The following is a 22,174-nucleotide window of genomic DNA, read 5'->3' as shown; positions in this document are numbered from 1 at the left end:
CTGTATGCTTTGGTTTCTCAGCCTGTAAAACGTGGATATCTACATCCATTCCTAAGCATTCATATTTTCAGCACAGGACTGAAACTAGGTTTTCTCTTGGGTTTTTTTTAGAGTACTTCGTGTTAGTTCTGCATTTCTTTTCACTACAATGTCAAACTGTTTAATTCACATGGGATCTAACAGGATGTGAGATACTGAGCTGAATTATCTTTCAAATATCATTCAGCATTACAAACAACAGCACCAGACTACTGAAAATCATTGCATTTAAACAATGTCAATGAAAAAAGGGAGTCAGAGTTCATCTTCTTGCTTGGATGCAGTATATGACTCAGAGCAATGACACCTGACATTACAGGTCAAATTGAAAACAAATTTGCTGATGGAGCCATAATTTGCAGAAGATTTACACAAATTTTAAAACTTCAATTACATAAACATTTTAAATCACACAGAAGAAGCAGCAAATTAAGTCATTAATAAATATCAGCTGACATCCCTGAAATCTGGTAGAAACGCATTCTTCTCTACTTTAACAGAACTTTCAAAAGGTACCTGCTTCTCTGGATAAGGGAGTTTCATTTCTTGGTCATGGCAGCTATCAGATATATCATGACATCATTCCCACCTTTACTTCCCATCATAGCAGTGAAACAAATCAGAGAGAATGCTTCCCAAATAAAACCTCTGCATACAAGGAACTGGTAAAATACCAACCTTTTCTGCTGTTACCAGACTTGCACTAACAACCTGTAATACACCTAGCAAGCCACTTAAGTGGAATACTCCTCCCCTGCCTTTAAGTGGAACAGTTTGTTCCAAGTGTGAAAGGACTGAGCATGCAGTTCCGCTTGTTCTGTTTCTAGTTCTGTCACTGCCTGTATGAGTTACGTGATTCTGCCCTTTATATTCAGTCTTCTTTGCCCTCATTTACAGATCCACGTTAGCAACGTACAGCAAGCCTACATAGATTACACCTGATTTCAGGACACAATACGGATTAACATTCATGTCTTGATATTTTTTACATAGTTTTATGTAAGTACAAAAGAAATTCAGTGTATTATTTAAAAATAGAAAGCAGAGTTCTCAGTGTTCCATCCCATGATACAGTGGATAAGAATGTGGCAAGGAAAAGCATAAGTTTGGGGGCTTTTTGTCCTCTCTGGAAGTAATTAAATCAAAGAAGAATTTCTATGAGCTCACAATATGGTCTCTCATAGGCTCATGTTAGATTGCTTTTTTTCTTTAAATAATGTCTTCTCTGTGATACCAGAAGGCTCAATGTCACACTGTAATTTGGTTTCTGTTTACTTCCTTTATTATAAAATATTTTATACACACTGTTCAGAGATAACTTGTTTAATTTCCTGCTTGTTGTCAAACTCTGTTTGGTACATTCATAAAAAGTGGTGTCACTTCTGGAGCAAAGAAAAAGAAAAAACCTACACACACCAAACCCACAGACTTCTTACCCTGTGCTTTAGTTTTGCTAAGACCTTGGCATCTTTGCTTAGGTCTCCGGACTGACCCTGTGTCATCAGTCCTAAAACTAGAAACATCTTTCTACAAACAGATTCGAAAGCTACATCTTTGTTTTATAGATATCTACTCCTTTGACTTAACATTACTACAGTCAAGAAGAAATTTTTATGTAGGATATACTAAGTCTGTATTGCTAAATTTTTTTCACTCGTACTGTTTATGAAAACTTAGCCTGCTCTGTGATTTAGCACTCAGACCACCACCTTCTATACATCTCATTCGTTGAAAAGTGCTATGATTTTGCGTTTTACAGTAGAATCAGTCTCTCTCTCAAGCTCTCTTGTAATTTCTGAGTTTTCTTCAGCACTGGAGAAAGAGTGAAAACTAAGCTCTGACATCCATCCTACTGAAAAATCTAGTCTAAGTTGCTTTTCGGTAGAACCATGGAGAGATTGTCCATCAGTCAAGCAGCAAAAGTATATTATTCAGTGTGTATTTGTATCCAAAAAGCAATTTGCAAATATGTCCGAGGGAAACAAATTTCTCGTGCTCCAAAGTATTTATGGAAATGGGTAATCAGCACTCGATTTTAAAGGAGCTCTTTTTAATTTCATGTCTTCCCCAATTTTATTCCACCCTTTGCCAAAGAGGGAGCTGCCCTAGACAGTATCATTTTGTCACACTACAGCTGCCAGCAACGCAGTGGTTTAAAAACTTACTAATGGGGGGGAGGGCAGAGAAGGAATAGTACACATACAACCTTTTTTTTTTCAGTCTGTATTTTAAAATAATACCACAGGGAATGTATTTAAATTACAGCAATAAAAAAAAAATTAGACAATATGTCTAGAGTAGCTAGAGTTGCTCCTTCTCCCATCACGCTCCTCTTCTCTCACCACCCTTTGATCATAAAACAAGGCTTCGCCTTCCTCACGTGGGCAGAACTGAGTTTGCTGGAAGCAGCTGGAGATCGACGGGAACAGGAGCTAGTTACCCAGTGGAAACCCCCTCCCTCCACATTTCCTATCTTGACCAGCTTTGTAGCAGAAAAACCCTGCCCTCCGCAGGTGGAGAGTTCTCGAGGCACAGCAAAATGCAATAGCTTGGCTATTGCCAAGAACCAGCACAAGAAGCAGCGACCATACAGAAGAGAGCTCTCTACCAGTGGTTCCTCCAATGGATTCAGAAAAGGGGTGTATAGAAAGGTGACTGCAAAAGCCCCTAGAGAGAGGACAAAAAAGAGTTGTGGCTTCTTCAGGAAATTGTGAACTATGACACAGAAATGCCCTGGAACAAGTCTCTGCCCTTCTCCACCCACACGCCCAAGGTCTGCATGAACACACTTCACTAACCTGCATGGCTGACGAGGGGCTTTGTCCTCAGCTTCAGGTTTCACATTAATCGCTAACAACAGGAATATTGCCTCAGAGTTCAGTGTGTGTTGGCTCAGGCCCATCGTGCACAGGGAATGACTTTCTGAGGGAGATGTCTTGGCCTGTAAAAGGAAATGTGCATCAAACGTAGATGACTAGGAAGCAATAGGACTAGGAGCAATTGACCAAAACGAGAAATCCATATTAAATGGAAAAATTATGCAGCATACAGCCAAAGGAAAGGATTTAAGGCCAATTCCTTAAAGTCATAATCCTAGCTTGGGGCTGCAATTAAAGAAGAAAAAAAAAAAAAAATTAAAAGAGTTGTGGGAAACAGGACACAGAAATGCAGTAGGAGTTTAGAAGAATACAAATCATGTAAGGATGCTGTTGCTGTACAAAGTCTGGACTCTCAGCAGAACAGTCACCATTTGTCACTGGTTCAGAGAGCAGCATCTCACACCAACTGCCCTAGAAGTGGTACAGCAGCACCCAGCCAGGACAATGCAGAAGGTGGGAGGCTGAATGTATGTGCCATATTCCCAGATATCACCAGCGCAAGCACAGCCAGCTACGCGTCTGCTTACAGAGAGACAAGCTTTTCTTTTTCCTCCCAATTCTTCCAGCATCTAAAGTAAACCGGATTCCATCCAGAGTAGAGAAAATAGGGCTAGGACCTCTCAGGCTCTTTTTACGGTTGACTGAGACAAAAATAAAAGGAACGACTGTGTTGAGCTAAGTGGCTTTTCCATTCTAACAATCTTCATGCCCTTGAAATTTAGTTTGAAATGGAGCAGCCTGCTATTTCCACATCAAAAATCAATACAATCAACAAGTTAAAACATTCTCAGTTACAATAAAAAAAAAAAAGTATCTGGGGAAATAATACCTGATAAGTTAACAAACGTCTGAAAACCTACAGGCCATCAGAAAACAGAAAATCTCTTCACTTTGTACTATAGGCGAGCACCACACAGAAACTTGAGAAGACAGGGGGGTCTATTCCCAGCAATGCCAGCGTTCTGCTCTGTGACCTTGGGCAGGGCACTTAACTGTTCCCTGCCAGAATGAACTAAACATGCTTCCTTACCTAAAGTGGCTCAAGAATCTGTACGCAGAAATTTCATTTCTCCTTCTTACAGTAATTATAACTTAGTTAAGAATCCTCTAAACATCAGATATATATACACAATATAATAAAACACCTCCATTCGGCACTAGGCTGTAGCAGAAAAGATCTTGCACAGGCTATCTCTGACTTGCACAAACTCACCCAAACGATATTCCAGAAAACATTACAGACCTAGGGTAAAAGTCTTATTTTTATTCATATGAAACAAAACGGAAGCAGTTTATTATGAATGCAATCAGATTAATCAGAACATATCTTTTTCCAATCAATTTAAGAAAAAAAAGTGGATTTTAGTAATCTCATGCTGAAATATTGGCAATGGCCTGGTTTTATCTTCTTTCTTAATGACTGTACTCCCAAAGCATCCGGCTTCCTTAGAGATCCAGGCTAACACACAGCTCCCTGCATCTCTTCAACTATTGATTCCTGACCATAGGATGGAGGGACATAATGTTTCCCTCTCCCTGCCTTAAGAGATTCATGTTTTAGGACTGTTTTTAAACATCCATTCATTTGACCCCTCTTTTTACAAAATGTCTGGCATGAGGAAGAGATTTTTTTTTTTTTGGCAGTCTGCTAAGGTATGGATTATAAGCTCTAGGAATCCCATCTACATGATGGGTGAGTGGGGGGCGGTGTAAATAAAATGGCCTAGTTAAAATGTCTTTAATAACCAATATTTGGCAAGTTGAACCAAATGGGTGTGAGCTCCCCCTGCTGACTGCAGCTAAAATAAATGATTCATCTTTTTGCAAACAGTTTTGATATTGGCTCAAGGTCAAAGGAGTGGACCAGTATAAGGATGGTAATTTAAGCATCATTAGCAACACAGACCAAAAACTAGCAATAAGGACATTATGGGTTTTATTTTCATCCCACTAGGTACTTTTACAGTGCCTACCAAGTCAGATTTCAATGACACTGCTCCTGATTTACAGACTAATAGTATAAAACCAATTCATGCAATCTTCGTGGTTTTAAAAAACATACACCAAGTAAGAGACTTAAAACTGGATCATCACACAAGAATATGTAATCTTGTCTTTTACATTTCTTCATGCCACACTCACCAACAACTGGAACGACACTGCCCATCCTCATCTGTTGGATATATTTTATACAATACTTGGTTTTCTGGAGAAATGTTTTTATATCATAGAGAAGTTGGATGTGAACAAGTCAGTTCATTTACTGCTGCATTTCTAGAGCCGTTTCAAAAGGAGCTGCTGACATCTACTGGTTTGAATTGTAAAATACTCAATTTACCGTCTCGGATAAAATCTGACGACTCTGATTCGTTTCTCAGATGAGGGCAGAAGGGGCAATTCTGTTGAAATTGGCAGAAATAAACCTATTGTCTCCCATTTAGCAGTTCATCTCCTCTCCACGCTTTCTTGCAGACATAGAATTATGGATGCTAGACACCAATGATTTTTTGAACAGGAAAAACACAGGGAACATTTGGCTACCACACAAGGCCACTCCACCCAGCACAATACAAAACCCATACATTTTGTGCGAAAGATTAGCAAACGATTTTGCAAATCTGATGCGGTGCAAGATTAGCATCCTCATCTTCATCCTTCTCAGAGGAGACCCAGCTCCTGCTCAACTATTTCTGAACCTCGAGGCTGCAGCTCAGAAGCTCCAGTGCCAAGCTGGGCACTCGGGCTCTCCATATGTAGGCACCCATAATACCAAGAAGCAACTGACTCCCTGGAAAATGTTTCTTAAACAAAAGATAGTGGCAATTACTGACACGTATATGAGGGTGTTTGGAGACACGGCTCAAGAGCGGTCTGTTTAGCATGCAATAAAACTAGATGTAAGAGACAACTTCTTACTCCAAGTCCTAAGGTTTTATCTCAAAACAAGCCTTCTCTTTTTATAGTCATAAGGACAGCAAACCAATTTTTTACTTCTGCAAACATCCAGAATCGTACTGTTGTCAGCTGCATTACTACTGGCAAATCAGTACCTTTCACTCCCATTGCCAATAACTGGCCAAAGCATCAGACAAGCAGGAGGACAATTAAAATATCACTCTGCTCCAAGAAACGTTATCGAAAGCACACAGGCTTCGGTGATAACATTTAACTAGGCTAACATCAAAACACTGCAGCAAACCTAGCTAACAAAAAGGATCAGGCAGCTAAATTGGAGTTCTCTTTCCGTGGTTCTTTTTTCCTCTTCACAAATCAAAACATCTACTCTGCATAATATAATTATTGCTTAAGATTTCTAAGGTCTTTATTTTCGTGTAGTCTTTCAAAAATACATTCAAGACACAGAAAAATATTTTTCACCACTGTAGTTTTCAACATTTCAAGCTCTTGAGATAGTACATTAATATATGAAAACAGGAAAGCATCTAGCAACAGTAAGAATGCAGCAGGGTCTGGGATGACTGGAAGGCACAAACAGAATAACCAAAACCCCACACGGAGAAAGATGTGAAAACAGATACCAGAGAGGAGGAAGATAGCTTTGGCAGACCAGATGCTGATCACAGCTAACAGAAGTACAGGACAGTGTCTTCCCAAATGAGTTCCACAGTACCCATATCAAGAGCAGGAGCATAGAAGGGTGTGACTAGCAGTCTCAAGTCACTTGTTCAAAAGAAACCCTTCCAGAAAGGACCTGTAGGGTAGAAGCAATCACTACAGAAACTTAACACAAGTAAGAGAAACCAGCACAAAAATCCATGCTTTGTCTTTATGTCTACAAGCAGATAAAGATGAAGAAAGCGCATGGTCAGCGGGGGCCTTATTCAAGAGGGGAGTGTAAAAGTGTCTTGAAATATTTTGTTGTAGATTTGAATTAGGAAGTCAGTTAGGTAAGAGAGAGTAATTTTGGGTCAAGGAGAACTGAAGGAAAAACCAGCAGAAGAGATAGGCAGATAGACAGACAATGAATGCACTTTAATGACCACACAGAGACCCATTTCAAACAGCGTTTTATAGCATTCCTACTGCTCATCAGGTCTCAGCCAACCAGCAGAGGATGTGCTCGACATGCTGCAGTGAATATAAAGGTTCAAGCATTAATTAATACACACTGAGGTGTGCCCTGCCCTAAGGGTCTGCAGTTTAAATTGGGAGAATCTAGAACATGAAAGCAGATAAACAACAGAGAACAGACAAAAGTTGAGTGGCATAAACTAAGCAAGTCATACACCTTTTGTGGGGTTTTGTTTTTTAATACTATTTTCTGTGGTAGAGTAAGAATAAAGAGCTAGACAACATTAAACTAATAGAAGCAAAACAAGATGCCTCAGATGCCTGACTTCACATTACAGCTCAAGGTGCTTTTGTTCAGAAAAGGGAGTTAGCCACGGAAGTGGAAAAGGTACTGGAGTAGTCATTTTAGATCGTAAAATGACATTTTATTTCCTGACAGTGGTTCGATAGCATTGTGTTTGTTTACCTACCGATTCAGCTAATGCAGAAACATATACAGCCATGCTAAATGAGATGTTGAGTCATTTGTGCCTAGTTTGAGTAGGAAAAAAAAGCACAAGATGAAGCAGACACAAACTTTTCCAAAGACAAGAATAATTTAGAATTTACGGGTAAAAACAGTATGCAGCTAAAAGCCTAGCTGGAAAAAGTAAGTCCCAGACTTGCACTGTCCAAGATTTCAATTCAAGCCCTGTCAAAATTCCAGGGTGTTTGCTGTATGTTTCTGTGATGGTGATAAGAGAATATGGTTTAAGATCATCCCTCAATTAGATAGATTGTCCTCTATTCAGAGGCCCATTAAGCACAGATGCTTCTGCCAAAGGCTTGATATCCAAACAGCAAAACTGCTAGAAATTTTGGAAGGGGATGAAGTAGGAGGCCTTAAAGAATAAATCATATTTTGGAGAACTGTACTTGGATTTGGTTAAAACAGAAGCATATCTCCTTAGATTCAATGTACAAAACCTTGTGAGATTGTGGGGCATGCATGGCCAGGCTCTACAGATAATGTAAGGCAGCTGCTGTTATTAATTGGACATTTCAGCCTTTTATTCAGTTACTTTTGTAGACAAATGTTCTTACGCCATTTGGCTGCATCCACAGCAAGGACAGAAGATTGCCATCATTTCATCACGCTAACAAGGCAGTAATAAAAAAAAACTGGCAGTCTGGAAAGAAACTGTAGAAAATGTTAATGGTGGAGCCACAGCACTGATGCCAAATATTTCCAGTAAAGGGGTATAATTATTTTCAGGTACTTACTCTATGACAGGAAAGAAATGGTTGAGAGCTTTCGGTTTTGGATCTTTGCTCCTAAAGCAGCAGTGGCAAGATGTACTATACACGCACAGCAATGAGCCAGCCTTGGAGCTTCTGCTTCTGGCATCAGTAGTTGGAGGGACTTCAGCAACCAGGAGATTATAAAGCTGCTGAGCTTTTCAATTTTAATCACCTGATACTTAACACATCCTTTAAGGCCAAGCATATGGCTAGGAAATTCTGAGCAACTCAAAGTTTTCTCTCTTAATCCTTTGGCTGACTTGTGACAAGTGTCTCAGGATTAGTATAACAGGACATTGAGGAAGAATCCACTGCATATGAATTACCTAAGAGAGGGTACACAGCTTTTCTCCCCACTGTCAAACATAGAGATCAGCACCAGCATTGTGAAATTTGCCTGACACTTGCCTGATTCACCAAGGTGTTCAACTTCTACAAGTATTTAACAAACTTGGAGTCCACTGTTAACTTGGTGCCAATAGACATTCACTACCCACCCCAAGAGGTGGTATATTCTCAGAGCAGGATGAACAGCAAGTTCTTGGGAATTCCACATTCATGTGGAAAAAAAAAAAAAATTAGGAAGAACACTGAACAGCAAAATACGAGACAAAAAGAAAGAAAACCTGCTATAAGAAAGTAATCCTTAACCAGATAACACAGGTTGTTATTTTGGAGCATGTAGCATGCAGACAAGGAGATCTCTTTCCAGTATTAAGCATCTTCTCCACTAGTTTTCAACAAGCTCTGCATTCTTGTGCCTCAGTGAGGAAGCACTACATTTTTGGAAGACAGGAGCGAACAGCCAACTGAGACTGCAAATCACTACAGCAGACCTAACAAATCTTACTGAGATGACCTCAGGCTCAGAAATGGAATAATGCAGCTCTCACCCCAGAACTCCCTGGAAGTTCTCTGCAAGGCTGAGCTTACCTGATTTTTAGCTTTGTCAGACTTCCTGAAATACCAGGCAAACCACTTGAAGTCTACACTTTTACTTCCCACTTGTGAAATGGGCACACCTGCTCCTGCACATAGTACTTCAAGGCCTGATTCACACATTCACACACTGTTAAAAATACTAGTACCCCATCTTTTCAGAGTACTGTTCTGTCTTACAACTTTCAAGTTTCCATTTCTTTTTGGGCCATCTGCAAAAGTATGCACGGACATAAAATTTACTCCTAAATAGTATGAGAATGGTTATGTTCAGAAATTCATCTAAAGTCCTTTACTTGTTCTCCTTCCTCTACAACTTCCTGAAATAAGTATAGACTGTGCCTCAGGAAAACAAAGCTATTTGAAAAGAGAACAGCTGCCATGGTGCTGAGTCAATACAGACAGACAAAATAAAATAAAATAAACTACACTGCATCTGTGGCAATGTTTTTTCCCCTCCATCACAATATCCCCTACACATAACGCCTTGGCAACAGTTTAGTAAACAACAGTTTGAGTGTGTGTTTCAAAGAAATGCATCCAAACCCTGAAATCATTAAAACAATACACTAATTCCTGCAAGGGGGCACCCATGCAGCTGGTATTGCAGGACCAGTTTCCTCTGCTTCAGCCAGGTTCCTCTTAGTCATCTGCCTCTAAGCACTTACAGGCATGCATGGTGAAAAGGTGCAGTAGTTATTCATTGCTATTAGCAGCAACAATAAGGGTAAACTGCTTCCAAAACCTCCACTATCCTTTGCCAGGCATTAGCACTAGAGAGGAACTGTTCAGCTTTTCCGGTGACAAGAATAGGTTAACGGAAAACATTCATCTGTGTTTTCACAGGAGAAGTTTCTTTCCATTGCAGCTATTTTCACAACATGATGCAGTTATCTACACTTGGAATTTATGCTGGAAAATCATGATTGACTAAAAGAATGCAGACCAGCACTTAACCCTTGGTCTATACAGAGACCATCATACTAGGAACCTGCATGACCTGGGGAAGACGCTAGAACTGCTTGCTTAGTGTTAGGGTATTAACTGCCACATCTCTCATTCCCTCTGTTATCTGCATTAGAGCATGCACTGACCTCGAGGGTATGAAGTTACAATAAATACAGCCTCAGAAGCATCCAGAAATACTGAAACAAACAAACAGAAAAAGCCACTGGCATTCCGGCCAGGGAATTCAGGCATTTGGATCATCCCTTCAAACTTCTGCTTCATTGGAGGCTGGAGAATGTTGTTTATCTAAAAGACACCTGCAAAAAACCCCAACCAACCCTGCTTTTAAAAGCAGGAAAACCACGCCGTGCATTGAGAAGCGAAGTTTAAAAATGGTAGCTTTGTGAATGTTCTGATCCGTAAACTGGTTTGGTGAATATTATGAAAAGCAAAATGTACGTTAGCAAATTGCAGCATTCATACTCGGTGAAAGAGAATTTGTACAGCTGTAGACCGGTACATTTGGTCTGCAGAACATCAGTAGAAGAGTTTTTCATAGGAACAAGCCAAATTCTTTAAAAATCTTTCTTCGCTTTGGCATAGAAACCAATAAACTTGTTTTTATTTTTCTCCCTTTATTTTGAAAAACATTCTCCTGGATGTAAAGGACTTTTCACTGGAGCATAACGCAGACCTCCAGACATGGTTGAACTAGCACCTAGTTACACTAGCTCTTGTACAAAATTTCTTATGACTTTGTACACTGTCTTTTATTCCCTACAGCACTGAAAAGAGGGCAGGGCACTGTTTTGGTTTGTTCCTTGTAACTCTTTTGGAGGCTGACTCTTTTTTTTTAACTTTTCCACTGAATTCCCCTGCTCTGCATCTCCTGGCAGAGGGAAGGGTGGGTGGGACCCACTTCTCTGTGATTTTATGTCTGACTGCATGAGTGAGTTAAATGCAAAAATCAAACTGAGGAAAAAAAACAGGAAAATGTATTTTATGGGCACAGATTAGGAATCCTGACAATACCAATCACTACTTTATGGGGTGGGATATAATTAAGATATCAAAAATAATAAATTAGACCCAAAATAGAGTGATCTTTATTATTAAAGCTTTCCTGTCCATAAAGAACTTTTTCTATTTCACAGAAAGCTTCCCTAATATAAAAGAACAAACTACATTAGACTTGAATTATCATTTATATCAGCTTATTTGCACTTTCCTAGCAGCATAAAGGAATCTATACTGTGTACAAGTAACTTACATTCAGCCTTATCTGTTGATATTGCAGAAGTGGTAGAAAGAGGCGTTGTGGTAAGGATCATAGCTGGTATGTTCACAATAGCGTTATCTAGGGATGAACTTAATTAATGGCATGAATAATATTATATGAGAGGAAATTATGTATTATAATGAGAGGAAACCACAGAAAGATGTTTAAATATGCCTTTACATGTGTGCAGATCAAACAGCTCTGAGTTTTTATCATGGTATACGTGTCAAATAGTACCTCCTGGAAAGTACTCAGTGGTGAACAGTATGGGATCTAAACCACAAAAACAGAAATCTTCATACCCATGGAATAAAAGCTCAGTTTTCCTGAGCCTCTCTGACTCTAAGCTTCTTGGATAACTGTGCCTTCCCAGTTCTTCTTGCCAAGACTTCCTGTAACTAAAAATACAGATTACAGCCCCAAAGTTTTGCTTTCGTTTTAGAAAATCACCAATTCTCAGCATGGCTATTTCTTACAATGGGATTGTATTACAAACGTTCGCTTAGAACCTTTCGGTCATTGACTGACTGTAACTAATGAGGAAAATATCCTTGCTTCTTACTGTTTCATCTACTGAAGTATTTTCTTTGCATGCTAACCAGGTATCTCTACAATGAGTTTGTTATAAATATGCAACATTTCCATCCTATGTTTTTCCTACACTGTAAGTACGCAAGCGCAAGTGGCTTTACTCACACAAGCAGTGTCGAAATTCAAACAGGGCTACTCATCACTTACATACACTGTGCATCTAATGCTTGTAGTACTGAAGCTGTTCTAAAATATTGACTAAAAATAACATGCATTTCTTCTGTTTTGAAATACGAGAGAAATAAATAACCGATGAGAAATCACTCAGCTATTTTATATATGCTTTTCAAAAACTAAAATCAGATCTCAATGGTATACCCGTTATTAACATTTCTGAAATATGAAAATTTGGGCTAGCAGTATATTTCCAGGAAGCGAAGGAACAAAAAACCCTCACTGAAAGTACCTGAAACTCTTAATTAAACTTGACCTTGAAAGCCATAAGAAAAACACACTGCTGAGAAACCAGTTCATCATCACAGCAGAAGTAGATTTGGTATTTTATATCCCTACTCGGATGACCAGATCAGTGTTCTTTACGCACTCTTCTTAGTAATTGCAATCTATTCCTATCGCTACCAAGAGCACATGTAAGCCAAAAAGGCTGATGCCTCTTTATTTTAGGGGGGGAGGGGAAGATGTTTTAGCCATTTTCATTAGCTAAATGCCATCTTGTAGACATCACGACTTAAAAGGAAAGAGCCTGACCTGAAAAGCTATGCTAACAACAGAAGTACATTATTTAGCTGCACTGTCGCCACCGAAGCCATTCCAATAAAAGCCTGAAACGTTTAGACTCATCAATAAGGACAGACTGGAACTCTACCTACCAGCTCTGGGCCTATTCAAAGGTTAGTCTCAATTTGATGTCAGTTCAAACTCATTTGAAAGCCCATCCACAAATTGAGCTTGCTGCCCTGACGGCTGGGGTAGCTAAACAAGGAGAGGGATAAGATCAGCACAGTACTTCAGCTGTCTTAACTCACTTTTGAGTGAATGCCTGCACTCTTATGCATACAAACTGTATCAACTCCTATAATTTTTTTTTTTGATTGAGAAGTTGCTCTAGACCAGGATCGGTTTCTGTTTTCAGCTAGGATCCTGTCCCACTTACAGTGAAGCTAAAAGTAAGACTTAAATTACAGAAGTGTTGGGTCATCCCAAAAAACTCACACTGGTGTTATACATCCTCCCACATTAAGAAAAATAATCTGCTTTTTGTTGCTGTTGTTCCTTTCTTTCGTTATTGTTTTGCATTCTCAAGAGCACAAAATCTTGCTAGCAGATGCCTAGGCAAGGCAGAGGCAAAGCTGTAAGTCATTCTCTCTCTTTAAAATCAAAGCAGTGGAGCAAGAGGCATCATTAGCATAAGTGGAAGAGTCAACAACCTAAAGTGGTTTAAAAATCCTTGTAAGTTTACCAGAAAATATTTCACAGGGAAGTGAAAGAGGCACATAAAATACAGAAAGCCATAACAATGTCTGCCAAAATCTAGATGCAAATATATTTAGGATTGGTTCCACTTTATGTTTGTTTTAGTTCCGCTGTAATGCTTAGATTTGCCTGGAGCTGACTCACACTGCTTCTGAAAGGAGACAAAGTTTAACATCTCAATTGAAGAGTGCAGTCTGCCCAGAGACTGGATGGATCTCCAGGCTTTTACTGACCAAGGAAAATTATCTGATTTGTAAAATGCTTGACATCTCTAAGAGCTTCTCCACAGGCCCAAATGCCTTGCTTAGGCTGAATTAGCTGCAGCAGATAATTCTGCAGAAATGTTTAGCAAGCTTATTAGGACCCTGTTAATAACACAGAGGGGAAAAAAAGCCCAAACTTATTTCCATGGCTATTGGATCCTTCCTGTAAAACATTTTTCAGTAGAAAGATGACAGCAGAGGGCTTTATTGCTATTTACTTCTGTCACCAGCCTCGGTTTAATTCAAAGTTTATTGAAGTAAACAGGAGTCAGAAACTTAATACACTCATAAAATGCAACTGTTTTATACATTCCCTTGACACTGCTCTTCAGGACAAGGTATGTCATCTCAAGAGAGGGTATGGGCCGGCTGCATTGGTTCACAGTAAAACCTGGCTCACTGAAGATTTCTAACTGGAAAAAAATTTGTACAAAAAATTAGAAATAAAAACATGAAATGAGAAAAAGAAATTAATCTGGTTTAAGGTCTGAGATAAAACCTAGCCAGATCAAGTACTCTCTTCCAATTTAGTCACAGTGATCTCAGCAAGACTCAGAGCCGGGCTCAGCTGTGTTTGTCACGTCCCATCAGAAATGCTCCTGGTCTCTGTCACTTCTTTTCAAGTTCACAGAAACCAGCACCCTCCCCCGTGTTCAGCTCTTAGCTGTGGGCACCCAGGCTCACACACACATTAAAGCAGTCAAAGGTTATGTCTTAGACCACTGTATGTTAGGCCGGGTGGTAAGGACTGTTCTACAGAAAAGTTTCCAAAGTAACATGGGGCTCTTCCACAGGCCATCTCTTCCAACCACAGATCTTTGCTCAATCATATTTTTGAAAAAAATGAACAAAAATAGACCATCTGTGGGACTACTCAAACTTACATGATAACATCTGAAGGTGCAGAAGGGTGCATCTATTTGTCTGCCATCACCACTCCAAGGTTTCTTCTCCTGCTGATCATCCCATTAACATGTAAATCTTCCCTATCCTTTCCTGACATCTGAATTTTTCAAAATAATTTAGCATCCCTTTTTCTCACCTGCAGGACAATTCTATTGCTTTTAAATGGTGGCTTAAAGTGTTATATTCAGAACTATTCATCAGTTTCCCTCACCTCCTTTCACCCCCATTCACTTCCCAGTCATCATTTTAGAGAAGATGTCTTTGATTCCCCTCCATGGAGAGCTATAATCGATAACCAAGGATATTAAGCAATATAAAATATCCTGTGGGCAGGTGACAGGAAGGTTTTGTTGGTGCTTTTTGGAGATGGACTGCACAATATCCTTTCTGGGTTTACCATTCACAGTCATCATGAGAAAACCTGTAAAATGGTAACAGTCATGAAGCTCCACATCTGAGCAAGTACCACCGCCTGCAGATCACATTATCAGATATTCTCTACATACCCTTGGTGATATCTTGGTTCTACTGCTTAGCAAACACCCATTGACTTTGACTGGATCAGGATTTTATCCTGCATGGTTTGCACGTTGCCTATAATATGGCAATGACTCATGCTGTGCCAAAGTTTGAACAGTTCCATTTAATATACTAATGTATATTTACTATGTTTATGCTTTGAAGAGGTGCTAGGAGCTCTTATAACAGATAACTCTGCTGAAAAGCCCTGAGAAAGGCTTCCTTTGGCTTCAGGAGTTCCAGTGCACCACAAGGAGATCTGGACCAGCACGGCACTGGCAAACTCAAGTCAGTGCCATCCAGCTGCTCCTGCCTGGCAGGGGCTCAACTGTAGAAAACAGTATAAATTGAACAGGAAAACTGTTTGTTCTGTCAGCTGCACCTGCCTATCAAATCGTGCTGCCCATTAGAGGTTATTTTCCAAAATCTCCTAACCTAATAAACTGAATGATATTTATGCTACTATGAAATACAGCAGCCTGTCAGCACTGGAATACTTAACTAACAAATCTACCAGTTAGCTCTTATCTCCAGAGGATTTTAACTCACGACAGAAGTGAATTGGAAAGGCAGATGTTTTTATGGCAGTTTTCAGAGAGAAACAGATCCCACATGAGAGCACAGGCTTTGAAAATAACATCCCCTCTCTTCCTCTCTCAGTTACGTAAGAATTAAGTTTCTCCGTTAAGTATTTATAAACCACATGATCCAATAGGTACAGAGCCTGGTTTAAATAAGCAAAACCAAGGGTTTGTGCAATTTAGTGTCAGTGTACACACACATATAGCCCAGGTTTGTTTTAGTCTATTACACGAAATACCTGCCTCAGATGCTGTTATGGGCACTTGCCTCTGACATGGGACATTTAATTTCCCATCAGAATCAATTATCTCATGGTTGAGACTACAACTGCAGGGAATACTAATTAATAACTATTAATTAGTCAATTAAAGGTTGGGACAGCCTGTCAGCCTCTGTCTCAGGTGAGTGTTATACAATACAAGGCTCACCACTTTAAAACAAAGCACATTTTCCTTTTGAGGAAAGTAATTAATCTGTTACTTGTAATTCTGCTCGGTTTCTTCATTAAAGGCAGCATCCACCCCCGCTTTGCTGTGGACTCTGCCCAGCAGATAACCTTCCTTGCTGTGCTCGCCTGCATCACGACACCTCGAGACGCACAACTCCAGTCATGATCCATTATGTCGTCATTAGATCCTGTAACAAGAGGAGCTACGTCTTAACCAGGGACCGCAACGAAATGCTGGGCTGTAACGCTGCAGTTCTGCTGGAAGCCCAGCTGGCGTGCCAACAGAAGGGTATTGCTGCATGAGGAGACACCTCACGGTTTATGTGTCAGCTAGCTTGGAAGGGGAAGCTGCTTCCCCTCCAAGAACCAACCAACAGCTCAGGAATTCCAGCTGCAAAGCAGGAGGTCCAAAAGCTCGAAATCCCAGCTAAGGCCACCAGCGCTTCCAAAAATAAAAGCAACCTTCCAGAAAGTTGGAAGGATTATTTCTGCACTGCCTTGCCCACTGAGCTGCTGCACAACTGTGAAGCAACAAGAATGGCTCTCTCAAGAAGGGTATTAAAAGCACACTGACAGGGATGCTTGTCAGCATCTCAGAATAAAGGAATGTGGTGATATAAGGACAGAAGCCCAAAGACAGGCAAGATTTACAAATAACTGGGGGCAGAAGGGAGTGGAACAAAAATAACCCACAACCCAGGAACACATTCTCCACATTTTTTCCTACAGGAGATTTCATTAAAACAGCCTTGAAAACAATCTGTGTGAAATTCAGTGGGAAAACAAATAAATGAAAGCAACTACCATATTCTGCTCCTGCAGAAAATGTGTGTATGTTATGTAAAGAAGTTAAAGAATAAAGAATTAGTAGAACTCAGTAGTTTTTATGAGGACACAATCCTAATGGATTCAATGGAGAAAGCCATGCTGAGAGCAGGCAAAGAGGCTGAACCCCTGACCCTGGATCAATCCGCGTAAATACACACTGCACCCCTGTGCAGTTACACAGTTACAGCACAGGGGGAAAAGCAGGTGCCAAACCCACTCCAACTAGAGCAGCACTTACGAAGCACTCCTCCTTTACAAAGGCATTGGTGCTGTTCCTGACAAGGAGAACTAGCAAGGAAAAGACAAACTCTACTCTATTTCTTTCTCTGTAAAGGAGGCAAACCAACTTAAAAAAATATTTTGCTTTGTATTATAGTCTGCCCAATGTTAACAATTCAGAAAGAGGGGATGGCCAAGTCGCATGTGCTACACCATTCTCCAGGGCCTTTCCACATACCCCATCCATGACCCTGCTTAGCTCTGATGTCTAAGTGGAGGACCAGTGTCCTGGTCCTTTCTTGTTCAAGTTTGGGACCTTCTGACAAACTAGCATCAGAGGTTTCTTCCCAGAAGCACACGGTCTCCAGCTGCACACTCTGATAGTTTCAAAATGCTCACTCTCCATTTAGCCTAACCAGAGAAATGGGTCATGGTTATTCGGATATAAAATAGCTAGGAATTCTCAAAATTTCTGGAAGTAATAAAAGAAAAGTCTTTATTTAAAGCACCAAGGGAAGAGAACAAAGGGAAGAGGAAATTAAAGTAAATCTTGCACCACTGAGCTGGCACAGACCACTAGATCAATGCCAGCACACAGCTCCACGTACGGGAGCTCTGCATTCTGATCACTAGCAGTCTGCATACAAATGCATCTCTAAAAGAAGAACAAAGAACAAAGAGAGAAAGCAAATACAAATGCATATGCACAATCATTCAATTTGGGTTTATTCATAAAAGGAATTTCATTCCTTGCTTCCTCCTCCGAAAGGTTGTTTCCAACGTGATGGCTCTTTCTGCACTTGCAATATAGCGAATTTCAATGACCCGCAATTACATTCGCATACATGCGGCGAGGATGCTGTATCCACCTTTATTTAGAAACAAAAATGAATTTTATTAGTTCAAAGACATCACACTTTCTCTAAAGATGTATTCCAAGAAAACAATTGCTAATAGCAAGCTTTTCTCTCATCAGCATTGCAGTACGCAGAGGTGCCTGGGCTGGGGTGGAGGTGAGGTAGTACACGTTTTTGTGAAATTTCTGAAGCATTCTGAAGGATTCCTACTTCCATTAAGAGCTGGACTTTCTGGTATTCCCTAGTGTCTGCAAGTCCTTCTCAATCACCCCATCAAAGGCCAGAGAGCTTGATTTCTGAACAAGCTGTTAGCTTTTAATAGTGTCTCCATAATAGCCATATTTTTAAAATTCATAAGATTAGGGAAAAGATTTTTAAGGTTTTTCCAGCACCAAAAAGAGCAGGTAAGCATGCAGAGGCATTTCCGAAAGCATCAGGAAATGCAGTTCCCGTTACACTCAGGTGTTGTTTTGTGTTTCATAGACACATATGATACACATGTACTTACAGACAGGAGTTAACTGGGCCCCAGTCAAAGAAACAGCAGCAGTGCAGTTCAAACTGTACAGCCTCTCCAAAGCAATGACCTTCAGGCCAGATCATACCTTTCCATGAGGCTGAAAGTGACGTAGATCTCTAGGTAAAGCACACCCCAGGCTACACATACCTGTGCTCTACTCCAGCTCAGCCACCAACTGGTACAGCCACTCTGGGACTCCAGGCCACAACCTGCCGTCTTAGTGCTTCTTCGTTCTGTGTCTACGCACAGAAATACCTTTGCGACAAAACTCTTCCTTGCTGCATAGCAGAGGCACTAGCAGAGCGCCAGCCCCTCTCGCAGAGACAATCCAGTCCGACCCCTTGGGGGCAGTGGCAATAACACAAGACCCTGCAGTGCACGCAGGGTCCAGAACCCGGGGGGAATCCCTTTCCGTAGGGCTGGGAATGAAACTAATTGAAAGCAGCTGTTGACTGAGGAGTCTTAAACAAAGTCAGAGATTAAAGCCAACCAAAATCATCAGACACATTTTGTTTTCTCTAAACGCAAACTACTGTCCAGATTATCCTTGACGTGAAAAAATTGAATGTTGAGTTTATTAATTCACTTCTTTAATAACTGACTGTGTGGTGCCCCATTTGTTATATATTTCTTCCTCACACTGTTCCAAGAGCAAATACAAGTTTTAATATTGTTTATGTTGCTATCATTTGAAAATTAATAGCTTTTCATATATCTTTTGACTTCCTAGTGGATAAAGGGGGAAAAAAATCTGAAATATATTCAAGGCTAAGTGTCATTTAAACTGCCTCTGATATACATGTATTATAGTAAATTACCATAAACATGCTGTGAAGTGATGGAGACAAATGCCCAAAGAGAAAACCCATGTAAACAAGATAAGTAAAACTGTCTTATACATATTTAAGGGATCCATAAATGAGAGCTAGTCATAAACTTGACAAAGGTAATAGAAGATATATGTTAAACTTCATTGCTAAAAAATTCAGGTTAAAAAGGTGATATAAATATTTTAGTCTTTTATCCAAGACTCTATCATGAAAGATTTAGTCCCTCTTCAGCTGCTTTGGGGAGATTTGGAAGGGGTTTTTTCCCTTTTTCACCTTTTTGGTAAACTTTGGTACCTTCTAGGAGTTGTTTTGAGTTCTACTTTTTTTTCTTCTCACGTGTTTTAGCTTGTCAAATGTTGATGTGTTATATACAGGTATACGCACTAGGCACCCACGGAGTCGCTGAAAGATAGTGCCAGTTCTCTGATGAAAAGGTTTGCAAATATGGGGGTCATTTTTCTACTAATTAGAAATCCGTGTCAGTGGTGTTATAACTGAGACCCATGGGCCGCTGCTGCGATGGCAGGTGATTTCCTTCTCAGCCCAGAAGAGGACACAGGGCTCAGGCAACCTCGCATGTTGCTCAAGGTCAGCATGTAGCTGACCCTGCTCTGTGCAAGGGATCTCCTGGACTGGGACCTGCAGAGGTGCCAAGAACCACAAGCAATCTCTATTCCAGAGTTCCTCTCTCACGAGCCAGCACAGACACTGGGTGACCTCCCAGCACCGCTCTACTCCCAGCATCATTTGACCTGCCAGGTTCAGCTCTTTGTTTAAATGCTTTTTGACCCTCTGGTCGCTTCTCCAGTGCTGCCATTCTCCCAGTCTCAGCAACTGTGATTAAAAAACAGCCAACAGAAGGACAGTGGGATCTCTTCTCATACCACAGATGTTGTAATTATAGACATGCAAGACAACGTGCCCTCCTCCCCACTGTCTCACACTGTTCCGCAAGGTTGCTATAGCTCCAGAAGTAGCCCCTTCTAACCAAGCGCAAAGACCACGTAATGAGCAATAGGTCTGTTGTCAAAAGACTGATTTTTATAACAGCTTTGTGATGTTTGGTATTTTTCCTAAATTCCCGGGTACCCAAATACAATATTTGCATGGGATCCTCGTCACATTAACTTTCTGGTTTCCAGAGTTGCAAAGGAGAGTTAAGAATTGTCACAGAAAGATAGAAATGATGCCTTAAGTGTCCAGAAAAATGTCAAAAAAGCGGTTTTTTTAAAAACAAAAAAAAAAAAGAAAACCCCCAAATAAACCACTTTTATTTCTGAATGTCAACCTCAAAGATTGTGGCACGGCTTCTAACCTTTTACAAGTCAAGCATGCCAGCCAGCACTGGATACAAACACAGATCCTTCTTGTCGGCTTGAACGTTCAACATCCTGATTCAGAAACACAGCTGCCACTGCTTTACACCAGCATCTGCCTCAGCACAACTTAATGACAGATATTTTCCCTTATAGAAAAGGTGCGTAACTTCCAGGTGTAACATGGAAAAAGCTGTTAATTCTCATTACACATACACTTAATTTAAATGTTAGGTAGCTGTTGATCTTAGGTTTAGTTTCCTGTAGCCACCTTTAAATTTAAAAAAAAAAAAAAAAAAAAAAAAAAAAAAAAAAAAAAAAAAAAAAAAAAAAAAAGAAAAAGGAAAGTGAGGTTTATTTACCGCATCTAAAAGTTTTGAATAGATTTTTATATTCTATTCGTTATCACCCAAACAAAATTCCCCTGGAACACTGCGCAAGCATGTTGGTATTTATGGTCCTGCTCTTTTTCTCTGTGTCTCAGAGATTTCCTCATCAAGTCAGCTCAATTTTCAAGTGTTTCCCCTCTCACCCCCAACAGCCACTCCTGATAATTGCCTAACTCTGAAAGCCAAGAAAGGTCTTTTCTGGCTTATATATTAGTAGCAGCAGACTCTGTGAAATCAGAGGTTAGTTAATAAGCCATCGGGACAGTCTGGGCTGTCACTACAGCCCTGGCAGAAGTAATAACACTGATTTAGCTGGCTAAGTAACAGAATGTAACTCTGAATATATCCAGGTAGCAGAAACCTACAGAATAAAACAAACTCGCCATTCCTAAGCAATTGCTTTTGAGACAGGAACCACAGGAAAAGACACTAACACTCAAAAATATTCTGAAACATTCTGTCAATAGAGTTAAATGCCTAGTGTTTATTTTAGATCCTGTACTTCAGGGCAAGAGAGGAACTTTTTCACCTTTTTTCCTGGTTCTAGTTTTTCTTATTTAATTGAAACAAAGACACACCAGAAGCAAGGCCCTTGATCCCTTGTGGGAAGAAGTATTCCCACACTTTCTTCTCTTCGAAAATCAAAATCTGTACATTGTGCTTGTGATCCATCTTCTGCCTCAGTAACTGTAGTTTCCTGCATTCCCTCTCTGAGCATGCTTGCCAGTCTGTTTATTTTCTCTTCATCAGTTTTTTTGGGAAGAGGCGATTTCATTTTCCATCAAGTCTCTTCTTTCTTCCATCGATTTTTATTCTATATTTTTCCTTTTTGCCCTCACACAGCACTACACACATTTTCCTCTCCATTAAGTTAACTCACAATTCATCAAGACTGTGAACTCCAGAGCTAAACAGATACGGAGCTGTTTGAGAAGGCAGGGATTGCTCCAGCTTGCTCATAAAGGGTATCAATCTTGCTCCCTTTTAAATGAAACATGGTGTAAGGTTCTCTTAGTCACACTAATGAGGGTATTTTGCCAAGTTTATCCCAAGTTTATCCCTGAGTCTCAGACCA

The sequence above is a fragment of the Buceros rhinoceros genome, unplaced genomic scaffold (assembly GCF_000710305.1).
Source record: "Buceros rhinoceros silvestris isolate BGI_N320 unplaced genomic scaffold, ASM71030v1 scaffold14775, whole genome shotgun sequence".
NCBI classification, from domain to species: domain Eukaryota; kingdom Metazoa; phylum Chordata; class Aves; order Bucerotiformes; family Bucerotidae; genus Buceros; species Buceros rhinoceros.
The sequence above is the reverse complement of the archived record's forward strand: the minus strand, read 5'-3'. Positions refer to the sequence as shown.